This window comes from Cynocephalus volans, chromosome X (genome assembly GCF_027409185.1).
Source record: "Cynocephalus volans isolate mCynVol1 chromosome X, mCynVol1.pri, whole genome shotgun sequence".
In the NCBI taxonomy this organism is placed as follows: domain Eukaryota; kingdom Metazoa; phylum Chordata; class Mammalia; order Dermoptera; family Cynocephalidae; genus Cynocephalus; species Cynocephalus volans.
In genome coordinates this window covers 137,132,791-137,148,803 of record NC_084478.1, presented here as the reverse complement: position 1 = coordinate 137,148,803, position 16,013 = coordinate 137,132,791, and the positions used below count along the sequence as shown (strand labels likewise).

General features: G+C 36.2%; 1 non-coding gene across 1 annotated transcript; it reads left to right on the top strand.

The window, feature by feature from the left end:
* The first annotated feature begins 2,107 nt into the window (after positions 1-2,107).
* Positions 2,108-2,242, top strand: LOC134368846 (small nucleolar RNA U109). The gene has a single exon (XR_010022537.1). It is a non-coding gene; the product is annotated as a small nucleolar RNA U109 (small nucleolar RNA).
* The last annotated feature ends 13,771 nt before the right edge of the window (positions 2,243-16,013 follow it).

Genomic DNA, 16,013 nt, shown 5'->3' with positions numbered 1-16,013 from the left:
GAGACAGGCAGTGCTATATGAAGGGATGTCAGTGGCATGCCCACTGGCACCCATGGGGATGGAATGATAAGGGGGAAAAGAGGAGAGCCTCACAGAGATGTGTTGGAGATGTGCCTATTCATGCCCAGAGACATGAGGTACTGAAGCAGTGTAGGTTGCCACATGGAAGCACATTGGTATTGTGCCTGCTGATCTAAGAGTGTTGCATGCTGGTGGTGGAGTGTAGAAGTGGCAGGTGGAAGAGAAGGCTAATGTGGTTGGGAGACTGGTTACATTAATTGAGCAAATAAGTAAGGATTATATTGAAGATAATAAGCACCAGGTTTCTCACTGTTGGAGAAGATACCAAAAACATGGAAAAGAGGAAGACCAATATTCCAAGTGATCAAGTTTAACATTAAAAGTGACAGGACAGGTTGGCATTGTGTGCCCTCTGATGCGCTGCATTGAGAAGAACACAGCATCAGTTCTAGAGTATTCCTGTCAAGAAAACATGGCCTAAGTCTAGTCGTGAGGAAACACATGAGTCATCCTACAAAATGTAAAACTGTTACTTTCTAAAACTGTTGAGGACATGAAAGGCAGGAAAAGACTATGAAACTATCTCATATTGAAGGAGCCTGAAGAGATGTGACAACTAAATGGTGAATGGACACTGTTGACAACTAACTGCTGACAAGTAAATATTCCTGGATGGAATCCTGGACCAGAAAAGAAAATGAGACATTGTTGGACAATTGGCAAAGTTTTCATGGGATCTGCAGACTGAATGGCAATATTGTACCAATGTGGATTTCCAGACTTGAAGAGTTGTATGCTGGTAGGTTAGAAGAGTGGACTTGTTTGGGGAAAATACGCACTGGAATGTTTAGGGATGATGGGGCATCTTGTATTCAGCTTACTCTCAAGTGGCTCAGAAAGAGACTAACGTACACATAGAGAGGGGAGGGAGCAAATGCAGTGAAATTTTAACAGGTGGGAATCTAGGTGAAAGGGATGTGGAAGTTCTTTGTACTATACTTGTAATTTTTCTGTAGGTTTCAAAATATTTCAAAATATATTATTTTTAAAACCACACAGTCACTCATTTTACCAAACATTTTCAGATCAAAGGCTCACTGCTTAATTTAAACCACTCAACCAATTCTATTCTTCAGGACAAAAAGGTAAAGGTATGGCATGCATAACCCCAAACCACAAACATGCAAATCACATTGCAAACCAGGCCTCAATTCATACTAATTCATCAACATTTCCATGCCTAGTGCTACATCAGCGCTCTCAACTCCAACCTAGACATCAGAGTTTGCTGACTTCATTTCCAGTGCCGCAGGTGCTCATTGCACAATACAGCCCCACTTCTAATGTGATGTAATGAAGAGGTATTCCTTTGTTGTAATAGTCTTTATCTGTCCTCTGTTAGTTTGGCATAACTGTAACATCTGTCTCCAATGCCCTTCCTTTTTATTTTCTGCATCGCTCTTCTTTCTGTTACCTCATTCTCCGCTCCTGATGCCTCAGGTAGTTGTTTTGAGGCTTGCTCTCTCCACTAATATCCTGCATGGAGGGCCTTCCCTGACCTCCCTTCAGATCGTACTGGTCCATAAACAGATAAGTTTGACAACAGGAATATCCAAATAGTAAGTAACAGTAAGAAAAAAAATTCAAAATACTAATAATTAAAGAATACAAATTAAACCACAATGTAGTAGTCATTAATTTTAAATTAATACCAGTCTTCACGGCAGCATGATCATAACATATATTAAGGATCACAAAAATATTCATGCATTGTGTTGTGCATTTTGATACAATAATCCTACTTTTAGAACTTTTATCAAAAACATTACTCAAAAGATAAAGGGTGTTATTTTTAATATTGATAAAATGCAAATAATATAAATGTGTGTTATTCATGCATTTTTCAAGTACTTAGAACCTATTATGAACAAAGTATATGATAGAATAGAGCAATGTTTAAGTATTATGATAAATTGACAAAATTGACACAATGAAATGTTGCATAACCATTAAAATACTCAATAAAATGAGTAGAAACACTCATGGGAAAGTGTTTGAGATGATGTAAAATAGAACACAAAACTTTTTGCAAGTGGAAATGTCTGCTCCTCATTTCTTTGGGAACAAGAATATGTCAATAACATGCTACATTAAAAAAGGAGTTGTCAGGGCTGCCAACCTCACAGTAGAGGTTGAGTGGTAGTATATTTCTCTTATACAAAAGAAAAAAAAACTGGGCTGCCTGTTTAGCTCACTTGGGAGTTTGTGGTGCTGGTAACGCCGAGGTCAAGGGTTCGGATCCCTGTACCTACCAGCTGTCAAAAAAAAAAAAAAAGAAAGAAAGAAAAGAAACTTTATAGGCACTACGTACAGACTGTAAATTATAATAAATAATATAATAAATAAAACTATGCAAGGATAGTAAAATACAATAAGATTTAAATTTTATAGGTACTATGTAAAACTATGTACAGACTGTAAATTAAAGTATAATAAACTGTTAGGTGCTTAAGTATCTCGTTTAAATGCTTACAGAAATTCTAGTATTATCGTCCCAATAGTATCGATAAGGAAACTGAGGCTCATGGGGATTATGAAAACACAACTCTAGAATATTAGTTCCCCAAGCTAATGTTTTTGTCTTTGTGTACAACAGTGTCTTGCATATAGCAGGCACTCAATAAATAGTTTTTGACTGCCAGAAGTGGCTAAATCATGATTTGGATTCAGTGCCCCTATCTGAGTCAAAACCATCCTTCAAATAAGCAAGAATCACCAGCACCTCAGGGGAATGGGTTCAGAGATGAGTTTAGGTAGCTTCGAATTCTTTCTTGGGTTGCAAGGGCCTCACATCCTTTCCGCACCTCTCTTTTCCTTTCTCTTTTACCGCCTGCCCTCTGGTGGATGTACTGATGAGTAGCAGGAGCCAGGGAAGAAAGGACCAGGGTCATCGCTGACTGCACAGACTACCTACGTCTTATCTGGATGTAATTAAGATTCAGTTTTGTCTGTTTCTCCATGGTAGAGAAACAACTAGGCAGATTTTCACCAAATTTGGAGGTTATATTTGAGATGATCTGACTTAAAAATACATTGTATTGATAAAATTTAGTTTGAGGACTCTGTAGGGCACCTTGGTTATGAGTTAAGAAATTTACACTTTTTTGAAAGAAGTCAGGCACAGAAAGAGAAATACCACGTGTCCTCACTCATAAGTGGAAGCTAAAAAACAAGAAAGAAAGAAACAACAATTACAATAATAGGTTGACCTTTCAGAAGGAGAAAACAGAACTGTGGTTATTAGAGATGGGAAAGGGGCTGGTGAGAAATTGATTAATAGACACAAGGAATGATTATGTTTTGTAATCATGAACATGCTAATTATCCTGATTTGATCACCACATATTGTACATAGGTATTGATATTCAACTCTGTATCCCACAAACATGTATAGTCAATTACATTTCAATGAAAAATAAAATATTTTTTAAAAATTTAAAAAAGAAATCTACACTTTTTGAATTAGGCTAAAATGTCATGATTGAAGACAACATTCAAAAACGTCATTAATTTTTTTAAAGTTTTGATTTTAATTTTTTTCTCCACAAAATGAAGAAATTAAATGCCACAAAATTTATCCCAAAGATGGATAAATTTTAATTTCAAATCACCAAAAACATTTTTAAATGAGAAATTTTACAGAGACAGAAATCCAATTTGAAAGGGCCACCCTTGTGAGAACCAATAGGAGAAACAAGCTCTTTCAAGGGCAAATGAAGGTGCAATGAGAAGAATGCTTGGTGGAAGATCAGGAAATCATGTTCTTTCCTGACAATTGAAACCAAAGTCCAGTTCAAAGAGACATTTGGGGGGCCGGCCTGTGGCTCACTCGGGAGAGTGCGGTGCTGATAACACCAAGGCCACGGGTTCGGATCCCATATAGGGATGGCCGGTTTGCTCACTGGGTGAGCATGGTGCTGACAACGCCAAGTCAAGGGTTAAGATCCCCTTACCGGTCATCTTTTTAAAAAAAAAAAAAAAAAAAACAAAGACATTTGGCTGCTGGTTAGGAGATACCTGAGATATGAATTCAAATGCTTCTGTTAGAGAAAATAGTGCTTTTAAATTTGAGCTCAAAATCAATTATCCCAAAGAATCTACCACAGTTCTATGTCCAGAATCTGAAAGGACAGCCTAAATGTTCCAATGAAAAGGTCATGTTGGAACCAATTACTAAGCCCCCAAAGTTACCAAAATCATTATTAATGGAGCAGCATTCATAATTTCAATATCTTTAAGATAACATCAGAGATTAAACTGTATATTTCAATGGGGTGCAATAGAAAGGAATCAGTATTTAACCCTTTCAAACCACTGGTTCCCTCAAACTACACCCTTCATCTTTTAAATGCCTGAAATACCAAGTGAATATCTTCCCTCCCCCCACCTCCCCACGGCTATTAATAAATCCCAAGTGCAGATGCCTCAAAATTGGAATTGGTTTGTGACAGAGCTGCTTTTCACACAGGCAACACTGCGTAATGTGTTCCTGAGTGGTAAGCAACCGGGATTTACTCAAACGTGCTCCAAAGTATAACAATAAATAAGAACTCTAAAGAAACTTGTTACAAAGTTGAAAATTCTTACAGCTCTGAATTACTTAAACTAAAGAAAATTATTACAATTTCAACGTTAATGTTTGTATTGTTTCCATTAAACTTTGTTTAATGATAGTTAATTATTCTCTTGTGAAGTACTGGGAGTTTCCTAGAGTCTTTCTTTCCTGGCACTTAGAATGAAGGCAGATAGAGTTAACTTCCAGTTTTCTCTCTATTGACAAAAGAGATCAGCCCATTAAGCACTTGGAAAGCCCTCTCCAGGGACTAGCACAGTCTTTGGCAAATAGTAAGTACTTAATAAATATTTGCTGAATGATTTAATGAATCATCCTTATAAGAGTTGGAGTTTTCTGGTTGTGAGTAACAAAAATCCAGCTCTGGCTAACTTAGGAAAAAGGAGAATTTATTTGAAAAACACAGGGGAGAAAAAAGGTTTAAGGAAAGATTGTAGAACTCAACTCTGCAGAAAACAGGTAGCTCCTGAAGGTGTCAAACAAGAACTGCTTGACACCTCATCTAGTCTTTTTATCATTCCATTCATGAATCAAATTCAAGAGGAAGCTTCTAATTTACCTAGCTTGGGTGCACATCACTGCTCCTAAGCCAGGAGAGAGCAGGGTATCTTGATTAATATTTCTGCCAGACTTTATCCAGTGTGGAGAGAGAGAATTTCCCAAAATAAAATTGGAGAAAGGAAGGAAGGAAGGAAAAAAGAAAGGAGTATTTTTCTAAGTACTAAGTAAGAAAGTACTTCAAAAGAAAGTACTAGAAAGTAAGTACTTAGTAAGAAAAATAACTAAGTTATATTTTAAGGTTTTGCCTTTGAGGTCTGGGCTCCTAGAAATCCCTACTGGTAACAAGTCATAGACTCTAGAACAGGGAAAAATACTTCCAAAGGGATACTAAAGTGAAGGGGCTTTTACCATTCATTATCAATATAATGCAAGGAACTGAGAGGAGGCATGTTTGGTTCAAAGGAATTAACAAAGTATAAAATGTGGGCAAATAAAAATTATCTTCACCATGTGGATTCTCAGTAGAGATGCAGAATAGACAAGAGGTTGTGATCTGAAAGACCTAGTCTTTGTAAATTACTTTACAAAGACAACCTACAAGACTTAACCTCTCTCGGGCTTCAACTTCCCCATCAACAAAATGGGATTAATATACTTGCTTCACCCACTGTACTAGTCAGTGTTCTCCAGAGAAATAGAACCAATAGGATGTATATATATAGAAAGAGATTTATCTTGGGGAATTGGTTTATGCAGTTATGGAGGCTGACTAGTTCCAAGATCTGCAGTCAGCAGTCTAGAGACCCAGGAGAGCCAATGGTTTAGTTCCAGTCTGAAGACCAGCAGGCTCAAGATCCAGGAAAAGCTGATGTTTCAGTTTGAGTCTAAAGACAGTTAAGAAAATCAGTGTCCCACCTTGAAGGCAGTTACACAGGAGGGGTTTCCTCTTACTCACAGAAGGGTCAATTTGACTAGGCCACAGGGTGCCCAGGCATTTGGTCAAACATTTTTCTACGTGTGTCTATGAAGATGTTCCTAGATGAGATTAACATCTGTATCGATGGACTGAGTAAAGCAGATTGTCCTCCCTAACAGGGATGAGCCTCATCCAATCAGTTAAAGATCCAAATAGAACAAAAAGGCTGATCTTCCTGGGTCTCCAGCTTGCTAACTGCAAATCTTAAGACCTGTCAACTTACATAACTGTGTGAGCCATTTCCTTAGAATAAACAAATAACCTATCGGTTCTATTTCTTTGGAGAATCCTAACTTATACAGATTTTGGTACTCAGAAGTGAGGTGCTTTTTTAACAAATACCTAAAAATGTGGAAGCATGCATGGTGTTGGAGCTAGGTAATGAATGGAGACTGTAGGAGCTTTAAGGTGCATGCTAGAAAAATCCTGGATTGCTGTAAAGGGACTGTTTGTAGAAATATGAACATTAAAGGCAATTCTGGTGAGGGCTCAGGAAAAAAAGAGGATATCTGGAGAGAAAGCCTCCATCTTCTTAGAGAATACGTAAGTAATCATGAACACAATGTTCGTAGAAATATAGATACTAAAGGCCACTGTGTTGAGATCTCAGACGAAAATAAAGAACAGATTACTGGAAATTGAAGGAAAGGTGATCCCTGTTATAAAATGGTAAAGAACTTGGCTGAATTGTGTTCTAATGTTTTGTAAAAAACAGAAGTTGTGAACGATGAAATTGAGTATTTGCCTGAGGAGATTTCTAAGCAAAATGTTGAGGGTGTGCCCTGGGTCTTCCTAACTACTTATAGTAGAATGCAGGAGAAGAAAGCTGAATTTAAAAAGGAATTGTTAAGCAAAAAAGGAACCAGAACTTAAAGATTTGGAAAATTCTCACCCTGTTTATATTGCAGAAAATGAGAAAACATGTTCCGAAGATAGCACCAAGGGTGTGGCTGGATCGTCATTCAATAAAGCAATTATGGTATACACGCGGAAACACTGCCAGTTTGAACTGAAGGGGATAGAGAAGGGATGAAATAAAGGAAAACTGTCAGACTTCTTGGATTCTACAGGATGGAACTATAGAGCTACCCAGCTTCAAACTTTTCTTCCAAAAAAAGGGAAGAATAACCCTGAAGGTGATTTAGAGATTATCAGGGCTGGCGTTCTCATCATAGGCACAGGGGCAGGGGGGTGGGGAGAGGAAGGGGTGAGGCTGATTCTTCCTTGGTTTCAGAAGTAGGCCCACATCTGCAGTTTCAAAAGGCCAGGCTGCAGCCCAGAAACTTGTGGGTAAGGGTGCCCAGAAGAACTTCAGGGGCAGGACAACCATCCAGGGCGCTGGGAGCAATGAAAGTTGGGACATCAGCCAGAGAGGATTATTCTCAAATCTTGAGCTCTAATGGAATTTGCCTTGCTAGATTTTGGACTTGCTTGAAAGTTTTCACTCCTTGCTTCCTTTCTCTTTCTCCCTCTTGGAATGGTAATGTCTATCCTATGCCCGTCCCACCATTGTATTTTGTCAGCACCATGCCCAACCAGTGAGCCAACCAGCCATCCCTATATAGGATCCGAACCCAGGGCCTTGGTGTTCTCAGCACCACACTCTCTCAAGTGAGCCACGGGCCGGCCCTCCACCATTGTATTTTGAAATCACGTAACTTGTCCGGTGTCACAGGTTCACAGCTGGAGAGAAATTTTGCCTCAGTATGAATGATACTTTGAGTCTCCCCTACATTTAATTTAGATAATATTTAGGTGAGTCTTTGGGCTTTTGCCTTTAGAGTTGATGCTGGAATAAGTCAAGACTTTTGGGGCTGTTGGGATGTAATGACTGTATCTTGCATATAAGAATGTGAATTTGGGGGCCAGGGGCTAAATGTTATAGACTGAATGTTTGTGTCCCCAATATTCATATATTGAAGCCCTAACTCCCAATGTGGCTGAATTTAGAAACAAGGTCCCTAAGGAAGTAATTAATGTTAAATAAGGTCATAAGAGTAGGGCCTTGATCTGATAGGATTAGTGTCTTCTTAAGAAGAGACACCAGAGAGTGCTCTCTTGTGCTCTTATGCGTGCTCTCTCTCTCTCTCTCCCTCTCTCTCTCTCTCTCTCTCTCTCCCCCCCTCCTCTTTCCACACAAATGCACCAAGGAAAAGCCATGTGAGCACACAGCAGGAAGGCAGTTGTCTGCATCCCAAGGGGAGAGCTCTCACCAGACACCAAGCCTGCTGACACCTTGATCTTGGATTTCCAGTCTCCATAACTGTAAAAAAATAAAGTTCTATTGTTTAAGCCACCAGCCTATGGTATTTTGTTATGGCAGCCTGAGCAGACAAATACACCCACCGTGCAAAATTGTTGAGACAATCAAATAATTTAAGAGCACAAAAATGTCTTATGGGAAAAATAGTTTAAAAACCTCTTAGGAATAGGTATCATTAGTTTGGTATGTCTATAATTAAAATAGAATAAATAGGCTATAATGATCATAAATTGTTACATAGAAATCTCTGAAAGACCTAAGTGTCAAGGACTATTACATTTTCAATTTTATTATGAAAATATGATAGTGGTAATCTTTCAAACCAGTGGGGAAAGCATGAATTATTCAATGAATTTTGTGGTGCCATTTGGAAAAAAATAAACTCTCACTACATGCCAAACACACAAAAAATTCCAGATGCTTTTCAAACCTACACTTAAAAATAAAATCTCAACAGCAGCATTAGAAAAAAAATGTTGAAAGCATTTTTATAATTTTGGGGTGGGAAATATCTTCTTAAGTTTCAAATTCAAAGCCATAATGGAAAAGATTGACAGATCATAGAAAGTAAAAATTTTCAATTCTGTACAGCAAAAGATAACACAAACAAATTTACTGGAGAAGCAAAAAGATTGGGAAAAAATATTTGCAGCATATAAAACAAAGGATTAATATCCACCATACGTAAAGCATTTTTACAAAATAATGAAACACCAACTGTACAGTAGAAATATATACATATTCACAGTATTGTACAGCCATTACCACTATCTAATTCCAGAACATTTTATTATCCCAAAAAGTAACATATGCATTAAGCAGTCACTCCCATTTCCCCCTCCCCCCAGCCCCTGGAAACCATTAACCTACATTTTACATATATATACAATCTATGTAAATATATGGATTTACCTATTCTGGACATTTCGTGTAAATGAAATCATACAATATGTGACCTTCTGTGTCTGGCTACTTTCACTCACCATAATGTTTTTTTAAGGTTTATCAACATTGTGTTACATATCTGTATGTCATTTATTTTTATGGCTGAATAATGAACATTTGGGTTGTTTCCACATTTGGGATGCTATGAATAATTCTGCTATTCAAGCACAAGTTTTTGTGTGGATATATATTTCCAGTTCTCTCAAGTATATACTTAGGAGTGGAATTGCTATGTGGTAATATAGCAATATTTTCAACAACAAACTTTTCGACAACTGCACCATTTTACATTCCAACCAACAATGTATGAGGGTTCTTATTTCTCCAAATCCTTGCCAAAATTTATTTTCCCTTTTTTAAATTAGAGAAATGGCATCTCATTGTGGTTTTTCCTTGCATTCTCCTAATAACTAATGATGTTGAGCATCTGTTTATATGCTTATTGGCCATTTGCATATGCAGTCATGTGCCGCATAATGTCATTTCAGTCAAGGATGAACTGCATATACAAAGGTACTTCAAAAAGTTTGTGGGAAAATAGAATTAAAAGATAATATGAATCTTTCCATGAACTTTTTGAAGTACCCTCATACAATGGTGGTTAGAGCAACAGGATATACCATCTAGCCTAGATATGTAGTAGGCTATACCATCTAGGTTTGTGTAAGTGCACTCTATGCTGTTCGCACAATGACAAAATCAACTAGTGATGTTGTTAAGCAACACATGATTGTATTCTTCAGAAAAATGTCTATTTCTTTGTACATTTTAGTTGGGTTGTTTTTCTTTTTGTGGTTGAATTGAAAGAGTTTGTATATATTCTGGATACTAGATCCTGATCACATTTCCAAATAGTTTTTCTCATTCTATGGGTTGTTTTTTTACTTTCTTGGTATGTCCATTGAAATACACAAGTTTTTAATTTTGATGAAGTCCAATTTATTTTTCTTTTGTTTCTTATGCTTTTGATTTAATGTTTAAGAAATCATTGCCTAATCTAAGATCACAAAGATTTACACCTCTGTTTCTTTCTAAGGTTTTTTTAAAATTAATTAATTAGTTTGGGGGGGGTCAGGGTGACTGGCAGGTATGGGGATCCAAATCCATGACCTTGGAATGAGAAAGCTGCACCCTAACCAACTGAACTAACCAGCCAGTCTAAGACTTTTATAGTTTTAGCTCTTGTAGTTAGCTCCTTGATCAATTTTGAGTTTATGTCTGTATGTGGCGTAAGGTTAGGATCCAACATTATTCTTTTGCATGTGGGTATTCAGTTGTTCCAGCTCCATTTGCTGAAGACTGTTTACTCCCCTTTGATGGTCTTGACATCCTTGCCAAAAATTAATTGTCCAGCGATGTATATATTTATTCCTGGATTCTCACCTTTATTCCATTGGTCCCTGTTTATATCTTTATGCCAGTACCACATTGTTTTGATTACTGTTGCTTTATAGTAAGTTTTGAAATTGGAAAATGTGAGTCTTTCAAATTTGTTTTTCTTTTTTTCAAAATTATTTTGGCTGTTTGTGATGCCTTGCAACTCCATATGAATTTAAGGAATGATTTTTCTATTTCTGCAAAAATCACTATTGGAATTTTGACAGGTACTACATCAAATCTATAGATCACTTTGGGTAGTATTGTCTTCTTAACAGTCTTCCTTCCAATCCACAAACACAGGATATTTTCCATCTAGTCTTTAATTTCTCTCAGTATCATTTTTAGTTTTCAATATAACTTGCACCTCCTTGGTTAAATTTATTCATCAGTATTTTATTCTTTTTGATTCTATTGTTAATGGAATTGCTTTCTTAATTTCATTGTCAGAGTATTCTTGGTTAGTGTATAGAAATACAACTGATTTCTGTATGTTGGTCTTATGTCCTGCAAACTTGCTGGATTTTTTGTAAGTTCTAATAGTTTCTTGTTTGTTTGTTTGTTTGTTTGTTTGTTTTGCAGATTCTTTAGGGTTACCATATAAGATCATGCCATCTATGAATAGAGATAGTTTTACTTCTTCCTCCAATTTGAATTACTTTTTTTTCTTGCTTCATTGCCCTGGCTAGAATTTCTAGTACAATGTTGAATACCAGTGGAGAAAACAGACATCCCTATTATCTTCCTTATCAAAAGGGCACAAGCTTTCAGTCTTTCACCATTGAATATGATATTAGCTATGAGTTTTTTGTTGGTGCTGTTTATCCTGTTAAGGAAGTTCCCTTTTTTTACTAGTTTTCTGAGTGTTTTTCTCATGAAAGTGTGTTGGATGTTGTTGAATGCTTTTTCTGCATCAATGTATATGACTATGTGTGTTTTTTCCCCTCCATTCTATTAATATGGTGCATTACATTGTATAATTTTCATATGTTGAAAGCACCTTTGCATTCCCTAGATAAATTACAGTTGGCCATTGTATATAATCCTTTTTCTTTTATATTTTTTTTTACAAAGAATATGTGTTTTTTTTTTTAATTTTATTTTATTTTGTCATTATACGATGTGGTTGATTATTGTGGCCCATTACCGAAACCTCCCTCCCTCCTCCCTCTCCCCCCTTCCCTCCTAACAATGTCCTTTCTGTTTGCTTGTTGTATCAACTTCAAGTAATTGTGGTTGTTATGTCTTCTGGCCCCCCCCCCCCCGGTTTTTGTGTGTGTGTGTGAATTTATATATTAATTTTTAGCTCCCACCAATAAGTGAGAACATGTGATATTTCTCTTTCTGTGCCTGACTTGTTTCACTTAATATAATTCTCTCTAGGTCCATCCATGTTGTTGCAAATGGCAGTATTTCATTCTTTTTTATAGCTGAGTGTATAATCCTTCTAATAAGCTGCAGAATTCAGTTTTCTAGTATTTTTTTATGATTTTTGCATCTATATTCATAAGTGGTTTTGGTCTATATTTTTCTTTTCTTATGGTGTCTTTGCCTGGCTTTGCTGTTAGGGTGATACTGACCACATAGGAGTTAGGAAATATTCCCTCCTATTCTATATTCTGAAATAGTTTGAGAAGGGTTAGTGTTAATCCTTTTTAAAACATGCATTGTGTTATGGTCTGAATGTCCACTTGAAATTTATATGTTGAAACCTAATCACCAGTGTGATGGTATTAGGAGTTAGGATCATTGGAAGGTGATTAGATCATGAGAGCAAAGCCCTCAGGAATGAGATTAGTACTCTTATAAAAGGGAGCTGCCCCAGAGAGCTGCCTTTCCCCTTCCACCATACGGAAGGACACAGGGAGAAGGCACCAAATCTGCCAGCACCTTGATCCTGGTCTTCCCAGCCTCCAAAACTGTGAGAAATAAATTTCTGTTGTCTATAAGCTACACAGTATATGATATTTTCTTATAGCAGCCTGAATGTACTAAGACAATTGGTGTTAATTATTTAAACATTTGGTAGAATTCATGAGTGAAGCCATCTGCTCCTGGGCTTTTCTTCTTGGAAGTTTTTCTGAGTACTGATTTAGTCTCTCTAGATATTATAGTTCTGTTTGTTGTTTTGTTTTGTTTTCTATTTGGATTTTCTATTTCTTCTTGAATTAGTGTTGGTAGTTTGTGTGTTTCTAGTAATTTGTCCTTTTCATTTAGGTTTTCTAATTTATTGGCATGCAACTGTTTATAGTATTATCTCATAATCTTTTTTATTTCTGTAAGGTCTGTATTAATGTTCCCATTTTTATTTTTATTTTTAGTAATTCGAATCTTCTTTTTCTTTTTCTTTAGCAAGCTATCTAAGCAGTTATCAATTTTGTTGATCTTTTCAAAGAACCAATTTTTTATTTTTAAATTTTTTCTAACATTTTTTTCTTCTCTATTTTGCTTATCTTCACTCTGATCTTTATTATTTGCTTCCTTTGCTTGCTTTGGGTATATATTAGCCCTCCATATCTGCATGTTATGCACCCCCATATTCAACCAACCATGGATCAAAAATATTTTTTAAAAAATAAATAACAATAAAAATAATACAAATAAAAAACAATACAGTATAACAACTATTTATATGGCATTTACATTGTATTAAGTATTATAAGTAATCTAGAGATGATTTAAAGTATATGGGAGGATGTGCATAGATTATGTGCAAATACTATGCCATTTTATATAAGGGACTTGAGCATCCACCAATGTTGATATCCACAGGGGCTCCTAGAACTAATCCCCCATGGACATTGAGAAACAACTGCAATTTGCTCTCTTTTTTGTTCCTTTAGTGTTGTTCAAGTCCTCTGTTTCCATATTTATCTTCTGTCTAGTTGTTCTGTCCAATATTGATTGTGGGGTCTTGAAGTCTCCAACTATGATTTTTTTTTTTTTTAAAGATGACCGGTAAGGGGATCTTAACCCTTGACTTGGTGTTGTCAGCACCACGCTCACCCAATGAGCTAACCGGCCATCCCTATATGGGATCCGAACCTGGGGCCTTGGTGTTATCAGCAGCACACTCTCCTGAGTGAGCCATGGGCCGGCCCTCCAACTATGATTTTTGAACTATTTCTCTCATCAATTTTGTCAGTTTTTGCTTTACGTATTTTCAGATTCTGTTATAAGGTGCATAAATGTTCATAATTATTACATCTTCTTTACCATTTTATCATCATATAATGCCCTTCTTTGTCTATCATGACAATTTTTGTCTTAAAGTCTATTTTGTCTGATATTAGTAGAGCCACTCCAGCAATCTTCTGGTTATTGTTTGCATGGAATATTTTTTCCATCTTCTTACCTTCAACCTATTCCTGTATTTGAATCTGAAGTGAGTCTCTGGTAAACAGCGTATAATTGGATCATGTTTTTATCCATTCTTCCAATCTCTGCCTTTTAATTGAAAAGTTTAATCCATTTACAGTCATCCTTCAGATATGGAGGACATACTGTATATTTAATGTAATTACTGGCAAGGTAGGACTTATTTCTGCCAGTTTGCTATTTGTCTTCTCTATGTTTCACGTGAGTTTTGGTCCTCAATTCATCTATTATTGGCTTCTTTTGTGTTTAATTCAATTTTTGTAGTATATCATTTTGATTCCTTCCTCATTTCTTTTACTGTATATGTTTGATTTATTTCCTGAGTGGTTTTCCTGGGAATTAATATTAACATTTTAATTAATAGCAGTCTAGTTTGAATTACTAACAACATAACTTCAATAGTATAGAAAAACTTGTTCGTATATAGCTCCATCCTACCCTGGATTTGTTATTGTCACAAATTACATCTTTATACATTGTGTGCTCACCAACATAGATTATAATTTATACTTTAGGCATTCGTCTTTTAAATCATATAGGGGAAAAGAGGAGATGTAAGCAAACAAAAAAACACATTAATACTGACTTTTATTTTTGTTTATACAGTTATATTTAACAGTGTTCGTTATTTCTTCATGTGGATCTGAGTTATGTCTATTCTAATTACATCTCAGCCTGAAGGACTCCCTTTAGCATTTCTTGTAGGGAAGGTCTGAAAGCAGTGAATTCCTTCAGTTTTTGTTTCTCTGTGAATGTCTATATTTATCCTTCTCTGAAAGGTTGTTTTGCTGGATATAGAATTCTTGGTTGGCAGGGGGTTTTTTTATTGCTACACTTTGAATATGCCATCCCACTATCTTCTGACCTACATTGTTTGTGATGAGAAATCAGCTGTTAAACTTTGTTGAAGATCTTTTGTGCCTGATAAGTTGTTTCTCTTTTCTGCTTTTGATATTCTGGCTTTGGCTTTGGCTTTATATAGTTTAAGTATGATACGTGTTGGTGTGGATGTCTTTGAGTTTATCCTTCCTGGAGTTCACTGAGCTCTATGAATGTGAAGATTAATGTCTTCCATCAAATTTGGAAAGTTTTTGGCCATTATGTCTTCAAATATTCTTTCCATGCCTTTTTCTTATTCTCTCCTCTGGAACTCACATTATGCTAATGTTGGTTACTCTTGTTGGTATTCCACAGGTTCCTTAGGCTCTGCTCATTTTTCTTCACTCTTATTTCTTTCTGGTCCTTGGACTGTATTATCTGAATTGACCTGTCTTCAAGTTTGCTGTTTCTTTCTTCTGCCTGTTCAAATCTGTTGTTGAACTCCTCTAATGAATTTTTTGTTTAAGTTATTGGACCTTTCAACTGCAGAATATCTATCTGGTTTCTTTTCATAATTTTTATTGGTTATTCTCAATTTGGTGAGACATTGTTCTTCTGGTCTCTTTTAGTTCTTCACCCATGGTTTCCTTTAGATCTTTGAGCATATTTAAACTAATTTATTAGAAGGCTTTGTTGAGTAAGTTCAATGTCTGGGCTTCCTCATGAACAATTTCTATTTTTTTTTTCTCCTGCATATGGGCCATACTTTCTTTTCTTTGCATGTCTTATTCTTGTGTATTTGTTCAGTGACTTTTCTGAACTAATTTTGTAAAATCTGTATTCTTTGTCATGTGTGGCCACTGAATTCCTTGTTCCATAAATGTAGTGATCAGCTAGTGATCAACAAAGAATTTCTAAAATGCCAGGAATAAAATTTAAAAAAAAAAAAACCTCCCACTCTTTCCTGAGGGGCTCTGTATATGTTGTGGTACACATTCAACTCTCAGTCAGTTTACAACTCTGCCTGAGCATTTACTACCTGCTTGCACAGAGCCTGAAGGTAAGTCAGAGGTGACAGTTAATGGCCTTCTCGGGTCTCT